Source organism: Ambystoma mexicanum (genome assembly GCF_040938575.1).
Source record: "Ambystoma mexicanum isolate Mex_15411 chromosome 12 unlocalized genomic scaffold, UKY_AmexF1_1 Mex_chr12_unloc.1, whole genome shotgun sequence".
Lineage (NCBI taxonomy): Eukaryota > Metazoa > Chordata > Amphibia > Caudata > Ambystomatidae > Ambystoma > Ambystoma mexicanum.
This window is the reverse complement of record NW_027182322.1, coordinates 13,639,872-13,665,092: the sequence shown is the minus strand read 5'-3', so window position 1 is coordinate 13,665,092 and position 25,221 is coordinate 13,639,872. Positions and strand designations below refer to the sequence as shown.

The window sequence follows — 25,221 nt, the reverse complement described above, 5'->3', positions numbered from 1 at the left end:
CAATGGAAGTCAGACTGCTTTCGATTCAGTTGCATGCTGTATTAGATACATAGGTTCAACTTGGGTCAAATACTAAGATTAAAGCATCGGCCAAAAATAAACATTCCTCACATGCATAATGTTCCTTGTTTGAATAAGAAAGTAAAAAATGCAACTCTGGTGGGATCGAACCCACAACCTTTGAATGACTTTGCCAAGTCAATTAGAAGTCCAACGCGCTATCCACTGCGCCACAGAGCCAGATGAAAATCCACTTGAGTACAGTAAGGGATGATCGAAGTTTTGTCAATCCAGTGTTTACTTCACATCATATTATCAAGCCTTCTGCGATACAAGAAAGAATAATTGTTTTCTGAAACATAAAATGTCTGTAGAAGAATCACACTTCTGGGTGAAACCTTGAACTACACCTTTGTTCCTTTAGGGATAAATTCGGAGAATAGGGCATTACTGTATTTTCTTGCAAACTGAATACGTTTGGACAACAATTCCATACCTTAATAAAAAAGAACTGGATAAAAAGTGCAGACATACAATTGGTTAACAATACAAAAACACAAAGAGAATATACCATAAATAGCTTTGAAAGAAGATTTTACTTTATATGTCGCTAGAAACAAATGTCTGAGTGTAGGGTGTCGTGTTTTTGGTCTATCTCATTTACAGCTATTATAAAGACAATGTTTCTGAAGGAAGGATACATTAGAAAAGTGCCAAGTTTGTGGCAGTAATGTTGTATTGCTTATGAGCAATATGTTCCTGTTGCAAAGGAAGGCAGACTGCTTTCGATTCAGTTGCATGCTGTATTAGATACATAGGTTCAACTTGGGTCAAATACTAAGATTAAAGCATCGGCCAAAAATAAACATTCCTCACATGCATAATGTTCCTTGTTTGAATAAGAAAGTAAAAAATGCGACTCTGGTGGGATTCGAACCCACAACCTTTCAATGACTTTGCCAGTTCACTTAGAAGTCCAATGCGCTATCCATTGCGCCACAGAGCCAGATGAAAATCAATTTGCGTAAATTAAGGGATGATCGAAGTTTTGTCAATCCATTGTTTACTTCACATCATATTATCAAGCCTTCTGGGATACAAGAAAGAATAATTGTTTTCTGAAACATAAAATGTCTGTAGAAGAATCACACTTCTGGGTGAAACCTTGAACTACACCTTTGTTCCTTTAGGGATAAATTCGGAGAATAGGGTATTACTGTATTTTCTTGCAAACTGAATACGTTTGGACAACAATTCCATACCTTAATAGAAAAGAACTGGATAAAAAGTGCAGCCATACAATTGGTTAACAATACAAAAACACAAAGAGAATATACCATAAATAGCTTTGAAAGAAGATTTTACTTTATATGTCGCTAGAAACAAATGTCTGAGTGTAGGGTGTCGTGTTTTTGGTCTATCTCATTTACAGCTATTATAAAGACAATGTTTCTGAAGGAAGGATACATTAGGAAAGTGCAAAGTTTGTGGCAGTAATGTTGTATTGCTTATGAGCAATATGTTCCTGTTGCAATGGAAGGCAGACTGCTTTTGATTCAGTTGCATGCTGTATCAGATACATAGGTCCAACTTGGGTCAAATACTAAGATTAAAGCATCGGCCAAAAATAAACATTCCTCACATGCATAATGTTCCTTGTTTGAATAAGAAAGTAAAAAATGCGACTCTGGTGGGATTCGAACCCACAACCTTTGAATGACTTTGCCAATTCACTTAGAAGTCCAACGCGCTATCCATTGCGCCACAGAGCCAGATGAAAACCAACTTGCGTAAATTAAGGGATGATCGAAGTTTTGTCAATCCAGTGTTTACTTCACATCATATTATCAAGCCTTCTGGGATACAAGAAATAATAATTGTTTTCTGAAACATAAAATGTCTGTAGAAGAATCACACTTCTGGGTGAAACCTTGAACTACAACTTTGTTCCTTTAGGGATAAATTCGGAGAATAGGGTATTACTGTATTTTCTTGCAAACTGAATACGTTTGGACAACAATTCCATACCTTAATAGAAAAGAACTGGATAAAAAGTGCAGCCATACAATTGGTTAACAATACAAAAACACAAAGAGAATATACCATAAATAGCTTTGAAAGAAGATTTTACTTTATATGTCGCTAGAAACAAATGTCTGAGTGTAGGGTGTCGTGTTTTTGGTCTATCTCATTTACAGCTATTATAAAGACAATGTTTCTGAAGGAAGGATACATTAGGAAAGTGCAAAGTTTGTGGCAGTAATGTTGTATTGCTTATGAGCAATATGTTCCTGTTGCAATGGAAGGCAGACTGCTTTTGATTCAGTTGCATGCTGTATTAGATACATAGGTTCAACTTGGGTCAAATACTAAGATTAAAGCATCGGCCAAAAATAGACATTCCTCACATGCATAATGTTCCTTGTTTGAATAAGAAAGTCAAAAATGCGACTCTGGTGGGATTCAAACCCACAACCTTTGAATGACTTTGCACGTTCACTTAGAAGTCCAACGCGCTATCCATTGCGCCACAGAGCCAGATAAAAATCCACTTGCGTACAGTAAGGGATGATCGAAGTTTTGTCAATCCAATGTTTACTTCACATCATATTATCAAGCCTTCTGGGATACAAGAAAGAATAATTGTTTTCTGAAACATAAAATGTCTGTAGAAGAATCAAACTTCTGGGTGAAACCTTGAACTACACCTTTGTTCGCTTGGGGAGAAATTCAGAGAATAGGGTAATACAGTATATTCTTGCCAAGTGAATTGGTTTGGACAACAATTCCATACCTTAATAAAAAAGAACTGGATAAAAAGTGCAGACATACAATTGGTTAACAATACAAAAACACAAAGAGAATATACCATAAATAGCTTTGAAAGAAGATTTTACTTTATATGTCGCTAGAAACAAATGTCTGAGTGTAGGGTGTCGTGTTTTTGGTCTATCTCATTTACAGCTATTATAAAGACAATGTTTCTGAAGGAAGGATACATTAGAAAAGTGCCAAGTTTGTGGCAGTAATGTTGTATTACTTATGAGCAATATGTTCCTGTTGCAATGGAAGGCAGACTGCTTTTGATTCAGTTGCATGCTGTATTAGATACATAGGTTCAACTTGGGTCAAATACTAAGATTAAAGCATCGGCCAAAAATAAACATTCCTCACATGCATAATGTTCCTTGTTTGAATAAGAAAGTAAAAAAGCGACTCTGGTGGGATTCGAACCCACAACCTTTGAATGACTGCCAATTCACTTAGAAGTCCAACGCGCTATCCATTGCGCCACAGAGCCATATGAAAACCGACTTTCGTACATTAAGGGATGATCGAAGTTTTGTCAATCCAGTGTTTACTTCACAACATATTATCAAGCCTTCTGGGATACATGAAAGAATGATTGTTTTCTGAAACATAAAATGTCTGTAGCAAGAATCGCAGTTCGGGGTGAAACCTTGAACTGCACCTTTGTTCGCTTGGGGAGAAATTCGGAGAATAGGTTATTACTGTATTTTCTTGCAAACTGAATACGTTTGGACAACAATTCCATACCTTAATAAAAAAGAACTGGATAAAAAGTGCAGACATACAATTGGTTAACAATACAAAAACACAAAGAGAATATACCATTAATAGCTTTGAAAGAAGATTTTACTTTATATGTCGCTAGAAACAAATGTCTGAGTGTAGGGTGTCGTGTTTTTGGTCTATCTCATTTACAGCTATTATAAAGACAATGTTTCTGAAGGAAGGATACATTAGAAAAGTGCCAGGTTTCTGGCAGTGATGTTGTATTGCTTATGAGCAATATGTTCCTGTTGCAATGGAAGTCAGACTGCTTTCGATTCAGTTGCATGCTGTATTAGATACATAGGTTCAACTTGGGTCAAATACTAAGATTAAAGCATCGGCCAAAAATAAACATTCCTCACATGCATAATGTTCCTTGTTTGAATAAGAAAGTAAAAAATGCAACTCTGGTGGGATCGAACCCACAACCTTTGAATGACTTTGCCAAGTCAATTAGAAGTCCAACGCGCTATCCACTGCGCCACAGAGCCAGATGAAAATCCACTTGAGTACAGTAAGGGATGATCGAAGTTTTGTCAATCCAGTGTTTACTTCACATCATATTATCAAGCCTTCTGCGATACAAGAAAGAATAATTGTTTTCTGAAACATAAAATGTCTGTAGAAGAATCACACTTCTGGGTGAAACCTTGAACTACACCTTTGTTCCTTTAGGGATAAATTCGGAGAATAGGGCATTACTGTATTTTCTTGCAAACTGAATACGTTTGGACAACAATTCCATACCTTAATAAAAAAGAACTGGATAAAAAGTGCAGACATACAATTGGTTAACAATACAAAAACACAAAGAGAATATACCATAAATAGCTTTGAAAGAAGATTTTACTTTATATGTCGCTAGAAACAAATGTCTGAGTGTAGGGTGTCGTGTTTTTGGTCTATCTCATTTACAGCTATTATAAAGACAATGTTTCTGAAGGAAGGATACATTAGAAAAGTGCCAAGTTTGTGGCAGTAATGTTGTATTGCTTATGAGCAATATGTTCCTGTTGCAAAGGAAGGCAGACTGCTTTCGATTCAGTTGCATGCTGTATTAGATACATAGGTTCAACTTGGGTCAAATACTAAGATTAAAGCATCGGCCAAAAATAAACATTCCTCACATGCATAATGTTCCTTGTTTGAATAAGAAAGTAAAAAATGCGACTCTGGTGGGATTCGAACCCACAACCTTTCAATGACTTTGCCAGTTCACTTAGAAGTCCAATGCGCTATCCATTGCGCCACAGAGCCAGATGAAAATCAATTTGCGTAAATTAAGGGATGATCGAAGTTTTGTCAATCCATTGTTTACTTCACATCATATTATCAAGCCTTCTGGGATACAAGAAAGAATAATTGTTTTCTGAAACATAAAATGTCTGTAGAAGAATCACACTTCTGGGTGAAACCTTGAACTACACCTTTGTTCCTTTAGGGATAAATTCGGAGAATAGGGTATTACTGTATTTTCTTGCAAACTGAATACGTTTGGACAACAATTCCATACCTTAATAGAAAAGAACTGGATAAAAAGTGCAGCCATACAATTGGTTAACAATACAAAAACACAAAGAGAATATACCATAAATAGCTTTGAAAGAAGATTTTACTTTATATGTCGCTAGAAACAAATGTCTGAGTGTAGGGTGTCGTGTTTTTGGTCTATCTCATTTACAGCTATTATAAAGACAATGTTTCTGAAGGAAGGATACATTAGGAAAGTGCAAAGTTTCTGGCAGTAATGTTGTATTGCTTATGAGCAATATGTTCCTGTTGCAATGGAAGGCAGACTGCTTTTGATTCAGTTGCATGCTGTATTAGATACATAGGTTCAACTTGGGTCAAATACTAAGATTAAAGCATCGGCCAAAAATAGACATTCCTCACATGCATAATGTTCCTTGTTTGAATAAGAAAGTCAAAAATGCGACTCTGGTGGGATTCAAACCCACAACCTTTGAATGACTTTGCACGTTCATTTAGAAGTCCAACGCGCTATCCATTGCGCCACAGAGCCAGATAAAAATCCACTTGCGTACAGTAAGGGATGATCGAAGTTTTGTCAATCCAATGTTTACTTCACATCATATTATCAAGCCTTCTGGGATACAAGAAAGAATAATTGTTTTCTGAAACATAAAATGTCTGTAGAAGAATCACACTTCTGGGTGAAACCTTGAACTACACCTTTGTTCGCTTGGGGAGAAATTCAGAGAATAGGGTAATACAGTATATTCTTGCCAAGTGAATTGGTTTGGACAACAATTCCATACCTTAATAAAAAAGAACTGGATAAAAAGTGCAGACATACAATTGGTTAACAATACAAAAACACAAAGAGAATATACCATAAATAGCTTTGAAAGAAGATTTTACTTTATATGTCGCTAGAAACAAATGTCTGAGTGTAGGGTGTCGTGTTTTTGGTCTATCTCATTTACAGCTATTATAAAGACAATGTTTCTGAAGGAAGGATACATTAGAAAAGTGCCAAGTTTGTGGCAGTAATGGTGTATTACTTATGAGCAATATGTTCCTGTTGCAATGGAAGGCAGACTGCTTTTGATTCAGTTGCATGCTGTATTAGATACATAGGTTCAACTTGGGTCAAATACTAAGATTAAAGCATCGGCCAAAAATAAACATTCCTCACATGCATAATGTTCCTTGTTTGAATAAGAAAGTAAAAAAGCGACTCTGGTGGGATTCGAACCCACAACCTTTGAATGACTGCCAATTCACTTAGAAGTCCAACGCGCTATCCATTGCGCCACAGAGCCATACGAAAACCGACTTTCGTACATTAAGGGATGATCGAAGTTTTGTCAATCCAGTGTTTACTTCACATCATATTATCAAGCCTTCTGGGATACATGAAAGAATGATTGTTTTCTGAAACATAAAATGTCTGTAGCAAGAATCGCAGTTCGGGGTGAAACCTTGAACTGCACCTTTGTTCGCTTGGGGAGAAATTCGGAGAATAGGTTATTACTGTATTTTCTTGCAAACTGAACACGTTTGGACAACAATTCCATACCTTAATAAAAAGAACTGGATAAAAAGTGCAGACATACAATTGGTTAACAATACAAAAACACAAAGAGAATATACCATTAATAGCTTTGAAAGAAGATTTTACTTTATATGTCGCTAGAAACAAATGTCTGAGTGTAGGGTGTCGTGTTTTTGGTCTATCTCATTTACAGCTATTATAAAGACAATGTTTCTGAAGGAAGGATACATTAGAAAAGTGCCAGGTTTCTGGCAGTGATGTTGTATTGCTTATGAGCAATATGTTCCTGTTGCAATGGAAGTCAGACTGCTTTCGATTCAGTTGCATGCTGTATTAGATACATAGGTTCAACTTGGGTCAAATACTAAGATTAAAGCATCGGCCAAAAATAAACATTCCTCACATGCATAATGTTCCTTGTTTGAATAAGAAAGTAAAAAATGCAACTCTGGTGGGATCGAACCCACAACCTTTGAATGACTTTGCCAAGTCAATTAGAAGTCCAACGCGCTATCCACTGCGCCACAGAGCCAGATGAAAATCCACTTGAGTACAGTAAGGGATGATCGAAGTTTTGTCAATCCAGTGTTTACTTCACATCATATTATCAAGCCTTCTGCGATACAAGAAAGAATAATTGTTTTCTGAAACATAAAATGTCTGTAGAAGAATCACACTTCTGGGTGAAACCTTGAACTACACCTTTGTTCCTTTAGGGATAAATTAGGAGAATAGGGTATTACTGTATTTTCTTGCAAACTGAATACGTTTGGACAACAATTCCATACCTTAATAGAAAAGAACTGGATAAAAAGTGCAGCCATACAATTGGTTAACAATACAAAAACACAAAGAGAATATACCATAAATAGCTTTGAAAGAAGATTTTACTTTATATGTCGCTAGAAACAAATGTCTGAGTGTAGGGTGTCGTTTTTTTGGTCTATCTCATTTACAGCTATTATAAAGACAATGTTTCTGAAGGAAGGATACATTAGGAAAGTGCAAAGTTTCTGGCAGTGATGTTGTATTGCTTATGAGCAATATGTTCCTGTTGCAATGGAAGGCAGACTGCTTTTGATTCAGTTGCATGCTGTATTAGATACAGAGGTTCAACTTGGGTAAAATACTAAGATTAAAGCATCGGCCAAAAATAGACATTCCTCACATGCATAATGTTCCTTGTTTGAATAAGAAAGTCAAAAATGCGACTCTGGTGGGATTCAAACCCACAACCTTTGAATGACTTTGCACGTTTACTTAGAAGTCCAACGCGCTATCCATTGCGCCACAGAGCCAGATAAAAATCCACTTGCGTACAGTAAGGGATGATCGAAGTTTTGTCAATCCAATGTTTACTTCACATCATATTATCAAGCCTTCTGGGATACAAGAAAGAATAATTGTTTTCTGAAACATAAAATGTCTGTAGAAGAATCACACTTCTGGGTGAAACCTTGAACTACACCTTTGTTCGCTTGGGGAGAAATTCAGAGAATAGGGTATTACAGTATTTTCTTGCCAAGTGAATTGGTTTGGACAACAATTCCATACCTTAATAAAAAAGAACTGGATAAAAAGTGCAGACATACAATTGGTTAACAATACAAAAACACAAAGAGAATATACCATAAATAGCTTTGAAAGAAGATTTTACTTTATATGTCGCTAGAAACAAATGTCTGAGTGTAGGGTGTCGTGTTTTTGGTCTATCTCATTTACAGCTATTATAAAGACAATGTTTCTGAAGGAAGGATACATTAGGAAAGTGCAATGTTTCTGGCAGTGATGTTGTATTGCTTATGAGCAATATGTTCCTGTTGCAATGGAAGGCAGACTGCTTTTGATTCAGTTGCATGCTGTATTAGATACATAGGTTCAACTTGGGTCAAATACTAAGATTAAAGCATCGGCCAAAAATAGACATTCCTCACATGCATAATGTTCCTTGTTTGAATAAGAAAGTCAAAAATGCGACTCTGGTGGGATTCAAACCCACAACCTTTGAATGACTTTGCACGTTTACTTAGAAGTCCAACGCGCTATCCATTGCGCCACAGAGCCAGATAAAAATCCACTTGCGTACAGTAAGGGATGATCGAAGTTTTGTCAATCCAATGTTTACTTCACATCATATTATCAAGCCTTCTGGGATACAAGAAAGAATAATTGTTTTCTGAAACATAAAATGTCTGTAGAAGAATCACACTTCTGGGTGAAACCTTGAACTACACCTTTGTTCGCTTGGGGAGAAATTCAGAGAATAGGGTATTACAGTATTTTCTTGCCAAGTGAATTGGTTTGGACAACAATTCCATACCTTAATAAAAAAGAACTGGATAAAAAGTGCAGACATACAATTGGTTAACAATACAAAAACACAAAGAGAATATACCATAAATAGCTTTGAAAGAAGATTTTACTTTATATGTCGCTAGAAACAAATGTCTGAGTGTAGGGTGTCGTGTTTTTGGTCTATCCCATTTACAGCTATTATAAAGACAATGTTTCTGAAGGAAGGATACATTAGAAAAGTGCCAAGTTTGTGGCAGTAATGTTGTATTACTTATGAGCAATATGTTCCTGTTGCAATGGAAGGCAGACTGCTTTTGATTCAGTTGCATGCTGTATTAGATACATAGGTTCAACTTGGGTCAAATACTAAGATTAAAGCATCGGCCAAAAATAAACATTCCTCACATGCATAATGTTCCTTGTTTGAATAAGAAAGTAAAAAATGCGACTCTGGTGGGATTCGAACCCACAACCTTTGAATGACTTTGTCAATTCACTTAGAAGTCCAACATCCATTGCGCCACAAAGCCAGATGAAAATCCACTTGCGTACAGTAAGGGATGATCGAAGTTTTGTCAATCCAGTGTTTACTTCACATCACATTATCAAGCCTTCTGGGATACATGAAAGAATGATTGTTTTCTGAAACATAAAATGTCTGTAGCTAGAATCACACTTCTGTGTGAAACCTTGAACTGCACCTTTGTTCGCTTGGGGAGAAATTCAGAGAATAGGGTATTACAGTATTTTCTTGCCAAGTGAATATGTTTGGACAACAATTCCATACCTTAATAAAAAAGAACTGGATAAAAAGTGCAGACATACAATTGGTTAACAATACAAAAACACAAAGAGAATATACCATAAATAGCTTTGAAAGAAGATTTTACTTTATATGTCGCTAGAAACAAATGTCTGAGTGTAGGGTGTCGTGTTTTTGGTCTATCTCATTTACAGCTATTATAAAGACAATGTTTCTGAAGGAAGGATACATTAGAAAAGTGCCAAGTTTGTGGCAGTAATGTTGTATTGCTTATGAGCAATAAGTTCCTGTTGCAAAGGAAGGCAGACTGCTTTCGATTCAGTTGCATGCTGTATTAGATACATAGGTTCAACTTGGGTCAAATACTAAGATTAAAGCATCGGCCAAAAATAAACATTCCTCACATGCATAATGTTCCTTGTTTGAATAAGAAAGTAAAAAAGCGACTCTGGTGGGATTCGAACCCACAACCTTTGAATGACTGCCAATTCACTTAGAAGTCCAACGCGCTATCCATTGCGCCACAGAGCCATATGAAAATCGACTTTCGTACATTAAGGGATGATCGAAGTTTTGTCAATCCAGTGTTTACTTCACATCATATTATCAAGCCTTCTGGGATACATGAAAGAATGATTGTTTTCTGAAACATAAAATGTCTGTAGCAAGAATCGCAGTTCGGGGTGAAACCTTGAACTGCACCTTTGTTCGCTTGGGGAGAAATTCGGAGAATAGGTTATTACTGTATTTTCTTGCAAACTGAATACGTTTGGACAACAATTCCATACCTTAATAAAAAAGAACTGGATAAAAAGTGCAGACATACAATTGGTTAACAATACAAAAACACAAAGAGAATATACCATTAATAGCTTTGAAAGAAGATTTTACTTTATATGTCGCTAGAAACAAATGTCTGAGTGTAGGGTGTCGTGTTTTTGGTCTATCTCATTTACAGCTATTATAAAGACAATGTTTCTGAAGGAAGGATACATTAGAAAAGTGCCAAGTTTCTGGCAGTGATGTTGTATTGCTTATGAGCAATATGTTCCTGTTGCAATGGAAGTCAGACTGCTTTCGATTCAGTTGCATGCTGTATTAGATACATAGGTTCATCTTGGGTCAAATACTAAGATTAAAGCATCGGCCAAAAATAAACATTCCTCACATGCATAATGTTCCTTGTTTGAATAAGAAAGTAAAAAATGCAACTCTGGTGGGATCGAACCCACAACCTTTGAATGACTTTGCCAAGTCACTTAGAAGTCAAACGCGCTATCCACTGCGCCACAGAGCCAGATGAAAATCCACTTGAGTACAGTAAGGGATGATCGAAGTTTTGTCAATCCAGTGTTTACTTCACATCATATTATCAAGCCTTCTGCGATACAAGAAAGAATAATTGTTTTCTGAAACATAAAATGTCTGTAGAAGAATCACACTTCTGGGTGAAACCTTGAACTACACCTTTGTTCCTTTAGGGATAAATTCGGAGAATAGGGCATTACTGTATTTTCTTGCAAACTGAATACGTTTGGACAACAATTCCATACCTTAATAAAAAAGAACTGGATCAAAAGTGCAGCCATACAATTGGTTAACAATACAAAAACACAAATAGAATATACCATAAATAGCTTTGAAAGAAGATTTTACTTTATATGTCGCTAGAAACAAATGTCTGAGTGTAGGGTGTCGTGTTTTTGGTCTATCTCATTTACAGCTATTATAAAGACAATGTTTCTGAAGGAAGGATACATTAGAAAAGTGCCAAGTTTCTGGCAGTGATGTTGTATTGCTTATGAGCAATATGTTCCTGTTGCAATGGAAGGCAGACTGCTTTTGATTCAGTTGCATGCTGTATTCGATACATAGATTCAACTTGGGTCAAATACTGAGATTAAAGCATCGGCCAAAAATAAACATTCCTCACATGCATAATGTTCCTTGTTTGAATAAGAAAGTAAAAAATGCGACTCTGGTGGGATTCGAACCCACAACCTTTGAATGACTTTGCCAATTCACTTAGAAGTCCAACGCGCTATACATTGCGCCACAGAGCCAGATGAAAATCAACTTGCGTAAATTAAGGAATGATCGAAGTTTTGTCAATCCAGTGTTTACTTCACATCATATTATCAAGCCTTCTGGGATACAAGAAAGAATAATTGTTTTCTGAAACATAAAATGTCTGTAGAAGAATCACACTTCTGGGTGAAACCTTGAACTACACCTTTGTTCCTTTAGGGATAAATTCGGAGAATAGGGTATTACTGTATTTTCTTGCAAACTGAATACGTTTGGACAACAATTCCATACCTTAATAGAAAAGAACTGGATAAAAAGTGCAGCCATACAATTGGTTAACAATACAAAAACACAAAGAGAATATACCATAAATAGCTTTGAAAGAAGATTTTACTTTATATGTCGCTAGAAACAAATGTCTGAGTGTAGGGTGTCGTGTTTTTGGTCTATCTCATTTACACTATTATAAAGACAATGTTTCTGAAGGAAGGATACATTAGGAAAGTGCAATGTTTCTGGCAGTGATGTTGTATTGCTTATGAGCAATATGTTCCTGTTGCAATGGAAGGCAGACTGCTTTTGATTCAGTTGCATGCTGTATCAGATACATAGGTCCAACTTGGGTCAAATACTAAGATTAAAGCATCGGCCAAAAATAAACATTCCTCACATGCATAATGTTCCTTGTTTGAATAAGAAAGTAAAAAATGCGACTCTGGTGGGATTCGAACCCACAACCTTTGAATGACTTTGCCAATTCACTTAGAAGTCCAACGCGCTATCCATTGCGCCACAGAGCCAGATGAAAACCAACTTGCGTAAATTAAGGGATGATCGAAGTTTTGTCAATCCAGTGTTTACTTCACATCATATTATCAAGCCTTCTGGGATACAAGAAATAATAATTGTTTTCTGAAACATAAAATGTCTGTAGAAGAATCACACTTCTGGGTGAAACCTTGAACTACAACTTTGTTCCTTTAGGGATAAATTCGGAGAATAGGGTATTACTGTATTTTCTTGCAAACTGAATACGTTTGGACAACAATTCCATACCTTAATAGAAAAGAACTGGATAAAAAGTGCAGCCATACAATTGGTTAACAATACAAAAACACAAAGAGAATATACCATAAATAGCTTTGAAAGAAGATTTTACTTTATATGTCGCTAGAAACAAATGTCTGAGTGTAGGGTGTCGTGTTTTTGGTCTATCTCATTTACAGCTATTATAAAGACAATGTTTCTGAAGGAAGGATACATTAGGAAAGTGCAAAGTTTGTGGCAGTAATGTTGTATTGCTTATGAGCAATATGTTCCTGTTGCAATGGAAGGCAGACTGCTTTTGATTCAGTTGCATGCTGTATTAGATACATAGGTTCAACTTGGGTCAAATACTAAGATTAAAGCATCGGCCAAAAATAGACATTCCTCACATGCATAATGTTCCTTGTTTGAATAAGAAAGTCAAAAATGCGACTCTGGTGGGATTCAAACCCACAACCTTTGAATGACTTTGCACGTTCACTTAGAAGTCCAACGCGCTATCCATTGCGCCACAGAGCCAGATAAAAATCCACTTGCGTACAGTAAGGGATGATCGAAGTTTTGTCAATCCAATGTTTACTTCACATCATATTATCAAGCCTTCTGGGATACAAGAAAGAATAATTGTTTTCTGAAACATAAAATGTCTGTAGAAGAATCAAACTTCTGGGTGAAACCTTGAACTACACCTTTGTTCGCTTGGGGAGAAATTCAGAGAATAGGGTAATACAGTATATTCTTGCCAAGTGAATTGGTTTGGACAACAATTCCATACCTTAATAAAAAAGAACTGGATAAAAAGTGCAGACATACAATTGGTTAACAATACAAAAACACAAAGAGAATATACCATAAATAGCTTTGAAAGAAGATTTTACTTTATATGTCGCTAGAAACAAATGTCTGAGTGTAGGGTGTCGTGTTTTTGGTCTATCTCATTTACAGCTATTATAAAGACAATGTTTCTGAAGGAAGGATACATTAGAAAAGTGCCAAGTTTGTGGCAGTAATGTTGTATTACTTATGAGCAATATGTTCCTGTTGCAATGGAAGGCAGACTGCTTTTGATTCAGTTGCATGCTGTATTAGATACATAGGTTCAACTTGGGTCAAATACTAAGATTAAAGCATCGGCCAAAAATAAACATTCCTCACATGCATAATGTTCCTTGTTTGAATAAGAAAGTAAAAAAGCGACTCTGGTGGGATTCGTACCCACAACCTTTGAATGACTGCCAATTCACTTAGAAGTCCAACGCGCTATCCATTGCGCCACAGAGCCATATGAAAACCGACTTTCGTACATTAAGGGATGATCGAAGTTTTGTCAATCCAGTGTTTACTTCACAACATATTATCAAGCCTTCTGGGATACATGAAAGAATGATTGTTTTCTGAAACATAAAATGTCTGTAGCAAGAATCGCAGTTCGGGGTGAAACCTTGAACTGCACCTTTGTTCGCTTGGGGAGAAATTCGGAGAATAGGTTATTACTGTATTTTCTTGCAAACTGAATACGTTTGGACAACAATTCCATACCTTAATAAAAAAGAACTGGATAAAAAGTGCAGACATACAATTGGTTAACAATACAAAAACACAAAGAGAATATACCATTAATAGCTTTGAAAGAAGATTTTACTTTATATGTCGCTAGAAACAAATGTCTGAGTGTAGGGTGTCGTGTTTTTGGTCTATCTCATTTACAGCTATTATAAAGACAATGTTTCTGAAGGAAGGATACATTAGAAAAGTGCCAGGTTTCTGGCAGTGATGTTGTATTGCTTATGAGCAATATGTTCCTGTTGCAATGGAAGTCAGACTGCTTTCGATTCAGTTGCATGCTGTATTAGATACATAGGTTCAACTTGGGTCAAATACTAAGATTAAAGCATCGGCCAAAAATAAACATTCCTCACATGCATAATGTTCCTTGTTTGAATAAGAAAGTAAAAAATGCAACTCTGGTGGGATCGAACCCACAACCTTTGAATGACTTTGCCAAGTCAATTAGAAGTCCAACGCGCTATCCACTGCGCCACAGAGCCAGATGAAAATCCACTTGAGTACAGTAAGGGATGATCGAAGTTTTGTCAATCCAGTGTTTACTTCACATCATATTATCAAGCCTTCTGCGATACAAGAAAGAATAATTGTTTTCTGAAACATAAAATGTCTGTAGAAGAATCACACTTCTGGGTGAAACCTTGAACTACACCTTTGTTCCTTTAGGGATAAATTCGGAGAATAGGGCATTACTGTATTTTCTTGCAAACTGAATACGTTTGGACAACAATTCCATACCTTAATAAAAAAGAACTGGATAAAAAGTGCAGACATACAATTGGTTAACAATACAAAAACACAAAGAGAATATACCATAAATAGCTTTGAAAGAAGATTTTACTTTATATGTCGCTAGAAACAAATGTCTGAGTGTAGGGTGTCGTGTTTTTGGTCTATCTCATTTACAGCTATTATAAAGACAATGTTTCTGAAGGAAGGATACATTAGAAAAGTGCCAAGTTTGTGGCAGTAATGTTGTATTGCTTATGAGCAATATGTTCCTGTTGCAAAGGAAGGCAGACTGCTTTCGATTCAGTTGCATGCTGTATTAGATACATAGGTTCAACTTGGGTCAAATACTAAGATTAAAGCATCGGCCAAAAATAAACATTCCTCACATGCATAATGTTCCTTGTTTGAATAAGAAAGTAAAAAATGCGACTCTGGTGGGATTCGAACCCACAACCTTTCAATGACTTTGCCAGTTCACTTAGAAGTCCAATGCGCTATCCATTGCGCCACAGAGCCAGATGAAAATCAATTTGCGTAAATTAAGGGATGATCGAAGTTTTGTCAATCCATTGTTTACTTCACATCATATTATCAAGCCTTCTGGGATACAAGAAAGAATAATTGTTTTCTGAAACATAAAATGTCTGTAGAAGAATCACACTTCTGGGTGAAACCTTGAACTACACCTTTGTTCCTTTAGGGATAAATTCGGAGAATAGGGTATTACTGTATTTTCTTGCAAACTGAATACGTTTGGACAACAATTCCATACCTTAATAGAAAAGAACTGGATAAAAAGTGCAGCCATACAATTGGTTAACAATACAAAAACACAAAGAGAATATACCATAAATAGCTTTGAAAGAAGATTTTACTTTATATGTCGCTAGAAACAAATGTCTGAGTGTAGGGTGTCGTGTTTTTGGTCTATCTCATTTACAGCTATTATAAAGACAATGTTTCTGAAGGAAGGATACATTAGGAAAGTGCAAAGTTTCTGGCAGTAATGTTGTATTGCTTATGAGCAATATGTTCCTGTTGCAATGGAAGGCAGACTGCTTTTGATTCAGTTGCATGCTGTATTAGATACATAGGTTCAACTTGGGTCAAATACTAAGATTAAAGCATCGGCCAAAAATAGACATTCCTCACATGCATAATGTTCCTTGTTTGAATAAGAAAGTCAAAAATGCGACTCTGGTGGGATTCAAACCCACAACCTTTGAATGACTTTGCACGTTCATTTAGAAGTCCAACGCGCTATCCATTGCGCCACAGAGCCAGATAAAAATCCACTTGCGTACAGTAAGGGATGATCGAAGTTTTGTCAATCCAATGTTTACTTCACATCATATTATCAAGCCTTCTGGGATACAAGAAAGAATAATTGTTTTCTGAAACATAAAATGTCTGTAGAAGAATCACACTTCTGGGTGAAACCTTGAACTACACCTTTGTTCGCTTGGGGAGAAATTCAGAGAATAGGGTAATACAGTATATTCTTGCCAAGTGAATTGGTTTGGACAACAATTCCATACCTTAATAAAAAAGAACTGGATAAAAAGTGCAGACATACAATTGGTTAACAATACAAAAACACAAAGAGAATATACCATAAATAGCTTTGAAAGAAGATTTTACTTTATATGTCGCTAGAAACAAATGTCTGAGTGTAGGGTGTCGTGTTTTTGGTCTATCTCATTTACAGCTATTATAAAGACAATGTTTCTGAAGGAAGGATACATTAGAAAAGTGCCAAGTTTGTGGCAGTAATGGTGTATTACTTATGAGCAATATGTTCCTGTTGCAATGGAAGGCAGACTGCTTTTGATTCAGTTGCATGCTGTATTAGATACATAGGTTCAACTTGGGTCAAATACTAAGATTAAAGCATCGGCCAAAAATAAACATTCCTCACATGCATAATGTTCCTTGTTTGAATAAGAAAGTAAAAAAGCGACTCTGGTGGGATTCGAACCCACAACCTTTGAATGACTGCCAATTCACTTAGAAGTCCAACGCGCTATCCATTGCGCCACAGAGCCATACGAAAACCGACTTTCGTACATTAAGGGATGATCGAAGTTTTGTCAATCCAGTGTTTACTTCACATCATATTATCAAGCCTTCTGGGATACATGAAAGAATGATTGTTTTCTGAAACATAAAATGTCTGTAGCAAGAATCGCAGTTCGGGGTGAAACCTTGAACTGCACCTTTGTTCGCTTGGGGAGAAATTCGGAGAATAGGTTATTACTGTATTTTCTTGCAAACTGAACACGTTTGGACAACAATTCCATACCTTAATAAAAAGAACTGGATAAAAAGTGCAGACATACAATTGGTTAACAATACAAAAACACAAAGAGAATATACCATTAATAGCTTTGAAAGAAGATTTTACTTTATATGTCGCTAGAAACAAATGTCTGAGTGTAGGGTGTCGTGTTTTTGGTCTATCTCATTTACAGCTATTATAAAGACAATGTTTCTGAAGGAAGGATACATTAGAAAAGTGCCAGGTTTCTGGCAGTGATGTTGTATTGCTTATGAGCAATATGTTCCTGTTGCAATGGAAGTCAGACTGCTTTCGATTCAGTTGCATGCTGTATTAGATACATAGGTTCAACTTGGGTCAAATACTAAGATTAAAGCATCGGCCAAAAATAAACATTCCTCACATGCATAATGTTCCTTGTTTGAATAAGAAAGTAAAAAATGCAACTCTGGTGGGATCGAACCCACAACCTTTGAATGACTTTGCCAAGTCAATTAGAAGTCCAACGCGCTATCCACTGCGCCACAGAGCCAGATGAAAATCCACTTGAGTACAGTAAGGGATGATCGAAGTTTTGTCAATCCAGTGTTTACTTCACATCATATTATCAAGCCTTCTGCGATACAAGAAAGAATAATTGTTTTCTGAAACATAAAATGTCTGTAGAAGAATCACACTTCTGGGTGAAACCTTGAACTACACCTTTGTTCCTTTAGGGATAAATTAGGAGAATAGGGTATTACTGTATTTTCTTGCAAACTGAATACGTTTGGACAACAATTCCATACCTTAATAGAAAAGAACTGGATAAAAAGTGCAGCCATACAATTGGTTAACAATACAAAAACACAAAGAGAATATACCATAAATAGCTTTGAAAGAAGATTTTACTTTATATGTCGCTAGAAACAAATGTCTGAGTGTAGGGTGTCGTTTTTTTGGTCTATCTCATTTACAGCTATTATAAAGACAATGTTTCTGAAGGAAGGATACATTAGGAAAGTGCAAAGTTTCTGGCAGTGATGTTGTATTGCTTATGAGCAATATGTTCCTGTTGCAATGGAAGGCAGACTGCTTTTGATTCAGTTGCATGCTGTATTAGATACAGAGGTTCAACTTGGGTAAAATACTAAGATTAAAGCATCGGCCAAAAATAGACATTCCTCACATGCATAATGTTCCTTGTTTGAATAAGAAAGTCAAAAATGCGACTCTGGTGGGATTCAAACCCACAACCTTTGAATGACTTTGCACGTTTACTTAGAAGTCCAACGCGCTATCCATTGCGCCACAGAGCCAGATAAAAATCCACTTGCGTACAGTAAGGGATGATCGAAGTTTTGTCAATCCAATGTTTACTTCACATCATATTATCAAGCCTTCTGGGATACAAGAAAGAATAATTGTTTTCTGAAACATAAAATGTCTGTAGAAGAATCACACTTCTGGGTGAAACCTTGAACTACACCTTTGTTCGCTTGGGGAGAAATTCAGAGAATAGGGTATTACAGTATTTTCTTGCCAAGTGAATTGGTTTGGACAACAATTCCATACCTTAATAAAAAAGAACTGGATAAAAAGTGCAGACATACAATTGGTTAACAATACAAAAACACAAAGAGAATATACCATAAATAGCTTTGAAAGAAGATTTTACTTTATATGTCGCTAGAAACAAATGTCTGAGTGTAGGGTGTCGTGTTTTTGGTCTATCTCATTTACAGCTATTATAAAGACAATGTTTCTGAAGGAAGGATACATTAGGAAAGTGCAATGTTTCTGGCAGTGATGTTGTATTGCTTATGAGCAATATGTTCCTGTTGCAATGGAAGGCAGACTGCTTTTGATTCAGTTGCATGCTGTATTAGATACATAGGTTCAACTTGGGTCAAATACTAAGATTAAAGCATCGGCCAAAAATAGACATTCCTCACATGCATAATGTTCCTTGTTTGAATAAGAAAGTCAAAAATGCGACTCTGGTGGGATTCAAACCCACAACCTTTGAATGACTTTGCACGTTTACTTAGAAGTCCAACGCGCTATCCATTGCGCCACAGAGCCAGATAAAAATCCACTTGCGTACAGTAAGGGATGATCGAAGTTTTGTCAATCCAATGTTTACTTCACATCATATTATCAAGCCTTCTGGGATACAAGAAAGAATAATTGTTTTCTGAAACATAAAATGTCTGTAGAAGAATCACACTTCTGGGTGAAACCTTGAACTACACCTTTGTTCGCTTGGGGAGAAATTCAGAGAATAGGGTATTACAGTATTTTCTTGCCAAGTGAATTGGTTTGGACAACAATTCCATACCTTAATAAAAAAGAACTGGATAAAAAGTGCAGACATACAATTGGTTAACAATACAAAAACACAAAGAGAATATACCATAAATAGCTTTGAAAGAAGATTTTACTTTATATGTCGCTAGAAACAAATGTCTGAGTGTAGGGTGTCGTGTTTTTGGTCTATCCCATTTACAGCTATTATAAAGACAATGTTTCTGAAGGAAGGATACATTAGAAAAGTGCCAAGTTTGTGGCAGTAATGTTGTATTACTTATGAGCAATATGTTCCTGTTGCAATGGAAGGCAGACTGCTTTTGATTCAGTTGCATGCTGTATTAGATACATAGGTTCAACTTGGGTCAAATACTAAGATTAAAGCATCGGCCAAAAATAAACATTCCTCACATGCATAATGTTCCTTGTTTGAATAAGAAAGTAAAAAATGCGACTCTGGTGGGATTCGAACCCACAACCTTTGAATGACTTTGTCAATTCACTTAGAAGTCCAACATCCATTGCGCCACAAAGCCAGATGAAAATCCACTTGCGTACAGTAAGGGATGATCGAAGTTTTGTCAATCCAGTGTTTACTTCACATCACATTATCAAGCCTTCTGGGATACATGAAAGAATGATTGTTTTCTGAAACATAAAATGTCTGTAGCTAGAATCACACTTCTGTGTGAAACCTTGAACTGCACCTTTGTTCGCTTGGGGAGAAATTCAGAGAATAGGGTATTACAGTATTTTCTTGCCAAGTGAATATGTTTGGACAACAATTCCATACCTTAATAAAAAAGAACTGGATAAAAAGTGCAGACATACAATTGGTTAACAATACAAAAACACAAAGAGAATATACCATAAATAGCTTTGAAAGAAGATTTTACTTTATATGTCGCTAGAAACAAATGTCTGAGTGTAGGGTGTCGTGTTTTTGGTCTATCTCATTTACAGCTATTATAAAGACAATGTTTCTGAAGGAAGGATACATTAGAAAAGTGCCAAGTTTGTGGCAGTAATGTTGTATTGCTTATGAGCAATAAGTTCCTGTTGCAAAGGAAGGCAGACTGCTTTCGATTCAGTTGCATGCTGTATTAGATACATAGGTTCAACTTGGGTCAAATACTAAGATTAAAGCATCGGCCAAAAATAAACATTCCTCACATGCATAATGTTCCTTGTTTGAATAAGAAAGTAAAAAAGCGACTCTGGTGGGATTCGAACCCACAACCTTTGAATGACTGCCAATTCACTTAGAAGTCCAACGCGCTATCCATTGCGCCACAGAGCCATATGAAAATCGACTTTCGTACATTAAGGGATGATCGAAGTTTTGTCAATCCAGTGTTTACTTCACATCATATTATCAAGCCTTCTGGGATACATGAAAGAATGATTGTTTTCTGAAACATAAAATGTCTGTAGCAAGAATCGCAGTTCGGGGTGAAACCTTGAACTGCACCTTTGTTCGCTTGGGGAGAAATTCGGAGAATAGGTTATTACTGTATTTTCTTGCAAACTGAATACGTTTGGACAACAATTCCATACCTTAATAAAAAAGAACTGGATAAAAAGTGCAGACATACAATTGGTTAACAATACAAAAACACAAAGAGAATATACCATTAATAGCTTTGAAAGAAGATTTTACTTTATATGTCGCTAGAAACAAATGTCTGAGTGTAGGGTGTCGTGTTTTTGGTCTATCTCATTTACAGCTATTATAAAGACAATGTTTCTGAAGGAAGGATACATTAGAAAAGTGCCAAGTTTCTGGCAGTGATGTTGTATTGCTTATGAGCAATATGTTCCTGTTGCAATGGAAGGCAGACTGCTTTTGATTCAGTTGCATGCTGTATTCGATACATAGATTCAACTTGGGTCAAATACTGAGATTAAAGCATCGGCCAAAAATAAACATTCCTCACATGCATAATGTTCCTTGTTTGAATAAGAAAGTAAAAAATGCGACTCTGGTGGGATTCGAACCCACAACCTTTGAATGACTTTGCCAATTCACTTAGAAGTCCAACGCGCTATACATTGCGCCACAGAGCCAGATGAAAATCAACTTGCGTAAATTAAGGAATGATCGAAGTTTTGTCAATCCAGTGTTTACTTCACATCATATTATCAAGCCTTCTGGGATACAAGAAAGAATAATTGTTTTCTGAAACATAAAATGTCTGTAGAAGAATCACACTTCTGGGTGAAACCTTGAACTACACCTTTGTTCCTTTAGGGATAAATTCGGAGAATAGGGTATTACTGTATTTTCTTGCAAACTGAATACGTTTGGACAACAATTCCATACCTTAATAGAAAAGAACTGGATAAAAAGTGCAGCCATACAATTGGTTAACAATACAAAAACACAAAGAGAATATACCATAAATAGCTTTGAAAGAAGATTTTACTTTATATGTCGCTAGAAACAAATGTCTGAGTGTAGGGTGTCGTGTTTTTGGTCTATCTCATTTACACTATTATAAAGACAATGTTTCTGAAGGAAGGATACATTAGGAAAGTGCAATGTTTCTGGCAGTGATGTTGTATTGCTTATGAGCAATATGTTCCTGTTGCAATGGAAGGCAGACTGCTTTTGATTCAGTTGCATGCTGTATCAGATACATAGGTCCAACTTGGGTCAAATACTAAGATTAAAGCATCGGCCAAAAATAAACATTCCTCACATGCATAATGTTCCTTGTTTGAATAAGAAAGTAAAAAATGCGACTCTGGTGGGATTCGAACCCACAACCTTTGAATGACTTTGCCAATTCACTTAGAAGTCCAACGCGCTATCCATTGCGCCACAGAGCCAGATGAAAACCAACTTGCGTAAATTAAGGGATGATCGAAGTTTTGTCAATCCAGTGTTTACTTCACATCATATTATCAAGCCTTCTGGGATACAAGAAATAATAATTGTTTTCTGAAACATAAAATGTCTGTAGAAGAATCACACTTCTGGGTGAAACCTTGAACTACAACTTTGTTCCTTTAGGGATAAATTCGGAGAATAGGGTATTACTGTATTTTCTTGCAAACTGAATACGTTTGGACAACAATTCCATACCTTAATAGAAAAGAACTGGATAAAAAGTGCAGCCATACAATTGGTTAACAATACAAAAACACAAAGAGAATATACCATAAATAGCTTTGAAAGAAGATTTTACTTTATATGTCGCTAGAAACAAATGTCTGAGTGTAGGGTGTCGTGTTTTTGGTCTATCTCATTTACAGCTATTATAAAGACAATGTTTCTGAAGGAAGGATACATTAGGAAAGTGCAAAGTTTGTGGCAGTAATGTTGTATTGCTTATGAGCAATATGTTCCTGTTGCAATGGAAGGCAGACTGCTTTTGATTCAGTTGCATGCTGTATTAGATACATAGGTTCAACTTGGGTCAAATACTAAGATTAAAGCATCGGCCAAAAATAGACATTCCTCACATGCATAATGTTCCTTGTTTGAATAAGAAAGTCAAAAATGCGACTCTGGTGGGATTCAAACCCACAACCTTTGAATGACTTTGCACGTTCACTTAGAAGTCCAACGCGCTATCCATTGCGCCACAGAGCCAGATAAAAATCCACTTGCGTACAGTAAGGGATGATCGAAGTTTTGTCAATCCAATGTTTACTTCACATCATATTATCAAGCCTTCTGGGATACAAGAAAGAATAATTGTTTTCTGAAACATAAAATGTCTGTAGAAGAATCAAACTTCTGGGTGAAACCTTGAACTACACCTTTGTTCGCTTGGGGAGAAATTCAGAGAATAGGGTAATACAGTATATTCTTGCCAAGTGAATTGGTTTGGACAACAATTCCATACCTTAATAAAAAAGAACTGGATAAAAAGTGCAGACATACAATTGGTTAACAATACAAAAACACAAAGAGAATATACCATAAATAGCTTTGAAAGAAGATTTTACTTTATATGTCGCTAGAAACAAATGTCTGAGTGTAGGGTGTCGTGTTTTTGGTCTATCTCATTTACAGCTATTATAAAGACAATGTTTCTGAAGGAAGGATACATTAGAAAAGTGCCAAGTTTGTGGCAGTAATGTTGTATTACTTATGAGCAATATGTTCCTGTTGCAATGGAAGGCAGACTGCTTTTGATTCAGTTGCATGCTGTATTAGATACATAGGTTCAACTTGGGTCAAATACTAAGATTAAAGCATCGGCCAAAAATAAACATTCCTCACATGCATAATGTTCCTTGTTTGAATAAGAAAGTAAAAAAGCGACTCTGGTGGGATTCGTACCCACAACCTTTGAATGACTGCCAATTCACTTAGAAGTCCAACGCGCTATCCATTGCGCCACAGAGCCATATGAAAACCGACTTTCGTACATTAAGGGATGATCGAAGTTTTGTCAATCCAGTGTTTACTTCACAACATATTATCAAGCCTTCTGGGATACATGAAAGAATGATTGTTTTCTGAAACATAAAATGTCTGTAGCAAGAATCGCAGTTCGGGGTGAAACCTTGAACTGCACCTTTGTTCGCTTGGGGAGAAATTCGGAGAATAGGTTATTACTGTATTTTCTTGCAAACTGAATACGTTTGGACAACAATTCCATACCTTAATAAAAAAGAACTGGATAAAAAGTGCAGACATACAATTGGTTAACAATACAAAAACACAAAGAGAATATACCATTAATAGCTTTGAAAGAAGATTTTACTTTATATGTCGCTAGAAACAAATGTCTGAGTGTAGGGTGTCGTGTTTTTGGTCTATCTCATTTACAGCTATTATAAAGACAATGTTTCTGAAGGAAGGATACATTAGAAAAGTGCCAGGTTTCTGGCAGTGATGTTGTATTGCTTATGAGCAATATGTTCCTGTTGCAATGGAAGTCAGACTGCTTTCGATTCAGTTGCATGCTGTATTAGATACATAGGTTCAACTTGGGTCAAATACTAAGATTAAAGCATCGGCCAAAAATAAACATTCCTCACATGCATAATGTTCCTTGTTTGAATAAGAAAGTAAAAAATGCAACTCTGGTGGGATCGAACCCACAACCTTTGAATGACTTTGCCAAGTCAATTAGAAGTCCAACGCGCTATCCACTGCGCCACAGAGCCAGATGAAAATCCACTTGAGTACAGTAAGGGATGATCGAAGTTTTGTCAATCCAGTGTTTACTTCACATCATATTATCAAGCCTTCTGCGATACAAGAAAGAATAATTGTTTTCTGAAACATAAAATGTCTGTAGAAGAATCACACTTCTGGGTGAAACCTTGAACTACACCTTTGTTCCTTTAGGGATAAATTCGGAGAATAGGGCATTACTGTATTTTCTTGCAAACTGAATACGTTTGGACAACAATTCCATACCTTAATAAAAAAGAACTGGATAAAAAGTGCAGACATACAATTGGTTAACAATACAAAAACACAAAGAGAATATACCATAAATAGCTTTGAAAGAAGATTTTACTTTATATGTCGCTAGAAACAAATGTCTGAGTGTAGGGTGTCGTGTTTTTGGTCTATCTCATTTACAGCTATTATAAAGACAATGTTTCTGAAGGAAGGATACATTAGAAAAGTGCCAAGTTTGTGGCAGTAATGTTGTATTG

General features: G+C 36.2%; 20 non-coding genes across 20 annotated transcripts; all 20 read right to left on the bottom strand.

The window, feature by feature from the left end:
- Positions 1–916: 916 nt before the first annotated feature.
- Positions 917–1,006, bottom strand: TRNAR-UCU (transfer RNA arginine (anticodon UCU)). The gene is given in 2 exon segments: positions 917–952; positions 970–1,006. It is a non-coding gene; the product is annotated as a tRNA-Arg (tRNA).
- Positions 1,007–1,682: 676 nt separating this feature from the next.
- TRNAR-UCU (transfer RNA arginine (anticodon UCU)) lies at positions 1,683–1,772 on the bottom strand. Its single transcript is given in 2 exon segments — positions 1,683–1,718; positions 1,736–1,772. It is a non-coding gene; the product is annotated as a tRNA-Arg (tRNA).
- Positions 1,773–2,448: 676 nt separating this feature from the next.
- TRNAR-UCU (transfer RNA arginine (anticodon UCU)) lies at positions 2,449–2,538 on the bottom strand. The gene is given in 2 exon segments: positions 2,449–2,484; positions 2,502–2,538. It is a non-coding gene; the product is annotated as a tRNA-Arg (tRNA).
- A 675-nt stretch (positions 2,539–3,213) lies between these two features.
- Positions 3,214–3,301, bottom strand: TRNAR-UCU (transfer RNA arginine (anticodon UCU)). Its single transcript is given in 2 exon segments — positions 3,214–3,249; positions 3,265–3,301. It is a non-coding gene; the product is annotated as a tRNA-Arg (tRNA).
- A 1,442-nt stretch (positions 3,302–4,743) lies between these two features.
- TRNAR-UCU (transfer RNA arginine (anticodon UCU)) lies at positions 4,744–4,833 on the bottom strand. Its single transcript is given in 2 exon segments — positions 4,744–4,779; positions 4,797–4,833. It is a non-coding gene; the product is annotated as a tRNA-Arg (tRNA).
- Positions 4,834–5,509: 676 nt separating this feature from the next.
- Positions 5,510–5,599, bottom strand: TRNAR-UCU (transfer RNA arginine (anticodon UCU)). Its single transcript is given in 2 exon segments — positions 5,510–5,545; positions 5,563–5,599. It is a non-coding gene; the product is annotated as a tRNA-Arg (tRNA).
- A 675-nt stretch (positions 5,600–6,274) lies between these two features.
- On the bottom strand, positions 6,275–6,362 carry TRNAR-UCU (transfer RNA arginine (anticodon UCU)). Its single transcript is given in 2 exon segments — positions 6,275–6,310; positions 6,326–6,362. It is a non-coding gene; the product is annotated as a tRNA-Arg (tRNA).
- A 1,441-nt stretch (positions 6,363–7,803) lies between these two features.
- Positions 7,804–7,893, bottom strand: TRNAR-UCU (transfer RNA arginine (anticodon UCU)). The gene is given in 2 exon segments: positions 7,804–7,839; positions 7,857–7,893. It is a non-coding gene; the product is annotated as a tRNA-Arg (tRNA).
- Positions 7,894–8,569: 676 nt separating this feature from the next.
- On the bottom strand, positions 8,570–8,659 carry TRNAR-UCU (transfer RNA arginine (anticodon UCU)). Its single transcript is given in 2 exon segments — positions 8,570–8,605; positions 8,623–8,659. It is a non-coding gene; the product is annotated as a tRNA-Arg (tRNA).
- A 1,437-nt stretch (positions 8,660–10,096) lies between these two features.
- TRNAR-UCU (transfer RNA arginine (anticodon UCU)) lies at positions 10,097–10,184 on the bottom strand. The gene is given in 2 exon segments: positions 10,097–10,132; positions 10,148–10,184. It is a non-coding gene; the product is annotated as a tRNA-Arg (tRNA).
- Positions 10,185–12,391: 2,207 nt separating this feature from the next.
- Positions 12,392–12,481, bottom strand: TRNAR-UCU (transfer RNA arginine (anticodon UCU)). Its single transcript is given in 2 exon segments — positions 12,392–12,427; positions 12,445–12,481. It is a non-coding gene; the product is annotated as a tRNA-Arg (tRNA).
- Positions 12,482–13,157: 676 nt separating this feature from the next.
- On the bottom strand, positions 13,158–13,247 carry TRNAR-UCU (transfer RNA arginine (anticodon UCU)). The gene is given in 2 exon segments: positions 13,158–13,193; positions 13,211–13,247. It is a non-coding gene; the product is annotated as a tRNA-Arg (tRNA).
- Positions 13,248–15,452: 2,205 nt separating this feature from the next.
- Positions 15,453–15,542, bottom strand: TRNAR-UCU (transfer RNA arginine (anticodon UCU)). The gene is given in 2 exon segments: positions 15,453–15,488; positions 15,506–15,542. It is a non-coding gene; the product is annotated as a tRNA-Arg (tRNA).
- A 676-nt stretch (positions 15,543–16,218) lies between these two features.
- Positions 16,219–16,308, bottom strand: TRNAR-UCU (transfer RNA arginine (anticodon UCU)). Its single transcript is given in 2 exon segments — positions 16,219–16,254; positions 16,272–16,308. It is a non-coding gene; the product is annotated as a tRNA-Arg (tRNA).
- Positions 16,309–16,983: 675 nt separating this feature from the next.
- TRNAR-UCU (transfer RNA arginine (anticodon UCU)) lies at positions 16,984–17,071 on the bottom strand. The gene is given in 2 exon segments: positions 16,984–17,019; positions 17,035–17,071. It is a non-coding gene; the product is annotated as a tRNA-Arg (tRNA).
- Positions 17,072–18,512: 1,441 nt separating this feature from the next.
- TRNAR-UCU (transfer RNA arginine (anticodon UCU)) lies at positions 18,513–18,602 on the bottom strand. Its single transcript is given in 2 exon segments — positions 18,513–18,548; positions 18,566–18,602. It is a non-coding gene; the product is annotated as a tRNA-Arg (tRNA).
- A 676-nt stretch (positions 18,603–19,278) lies between these two features.
- On the bottom strand, positions 19,279–19,368 carry TRNAR-UCU (transfer RNA arginine (anticodon UCU)). Its single transcript is given in 2 exon segments — positions 19,279–19,314; positions 19,332–19,368. It is a non-coding gene; the product is annotated as a tRNA-Arg (tRNA).
- Positions 19,369–20,805: 1,437 nt separating this feature from the next.
- On the bottom strand, positions 20,806–20,893 carry TRNAR-UCU (transfer RNA arginine (anticodon UCU)). Its single transcript is given in 2 exon segments — positions 20,806–20,841; positions 20,857–20,893. It is a non-coding gene; the product is annotated as a tRNA-Arg (tRNA).
- A 1,442-nt stretch (positions 20,894–22,335) lies between these two features.
- TRNAR-UCU (transfer RNA arginine (anticodon UCU)) lies at positions 22,336–22,425 on the bottom strand. Its single transcript is given in 2 exon segments — positions 22,336–22,371; positions 22,389–22,425. It is a non-coding gene; the product is annotated as a tRNA-Arg (tRNA).
- Positions 22,426–23,101: 676 nt separating this feature from the next.
- Positions 23,102–23,191, bottom strand: TRNAR-UCU (transfer RNA arginine (anticodon UCU)). Its single transcript is given in 2 exon segments — positions 23,102–23,137; positions 23,155–23,191. It is a non-coding gene; the product is annotated as a tRNA-Arg (tRNA).
- Between the last annotated feature and the right edge of the window lie 2,030 nt (positions 23,192–25,221).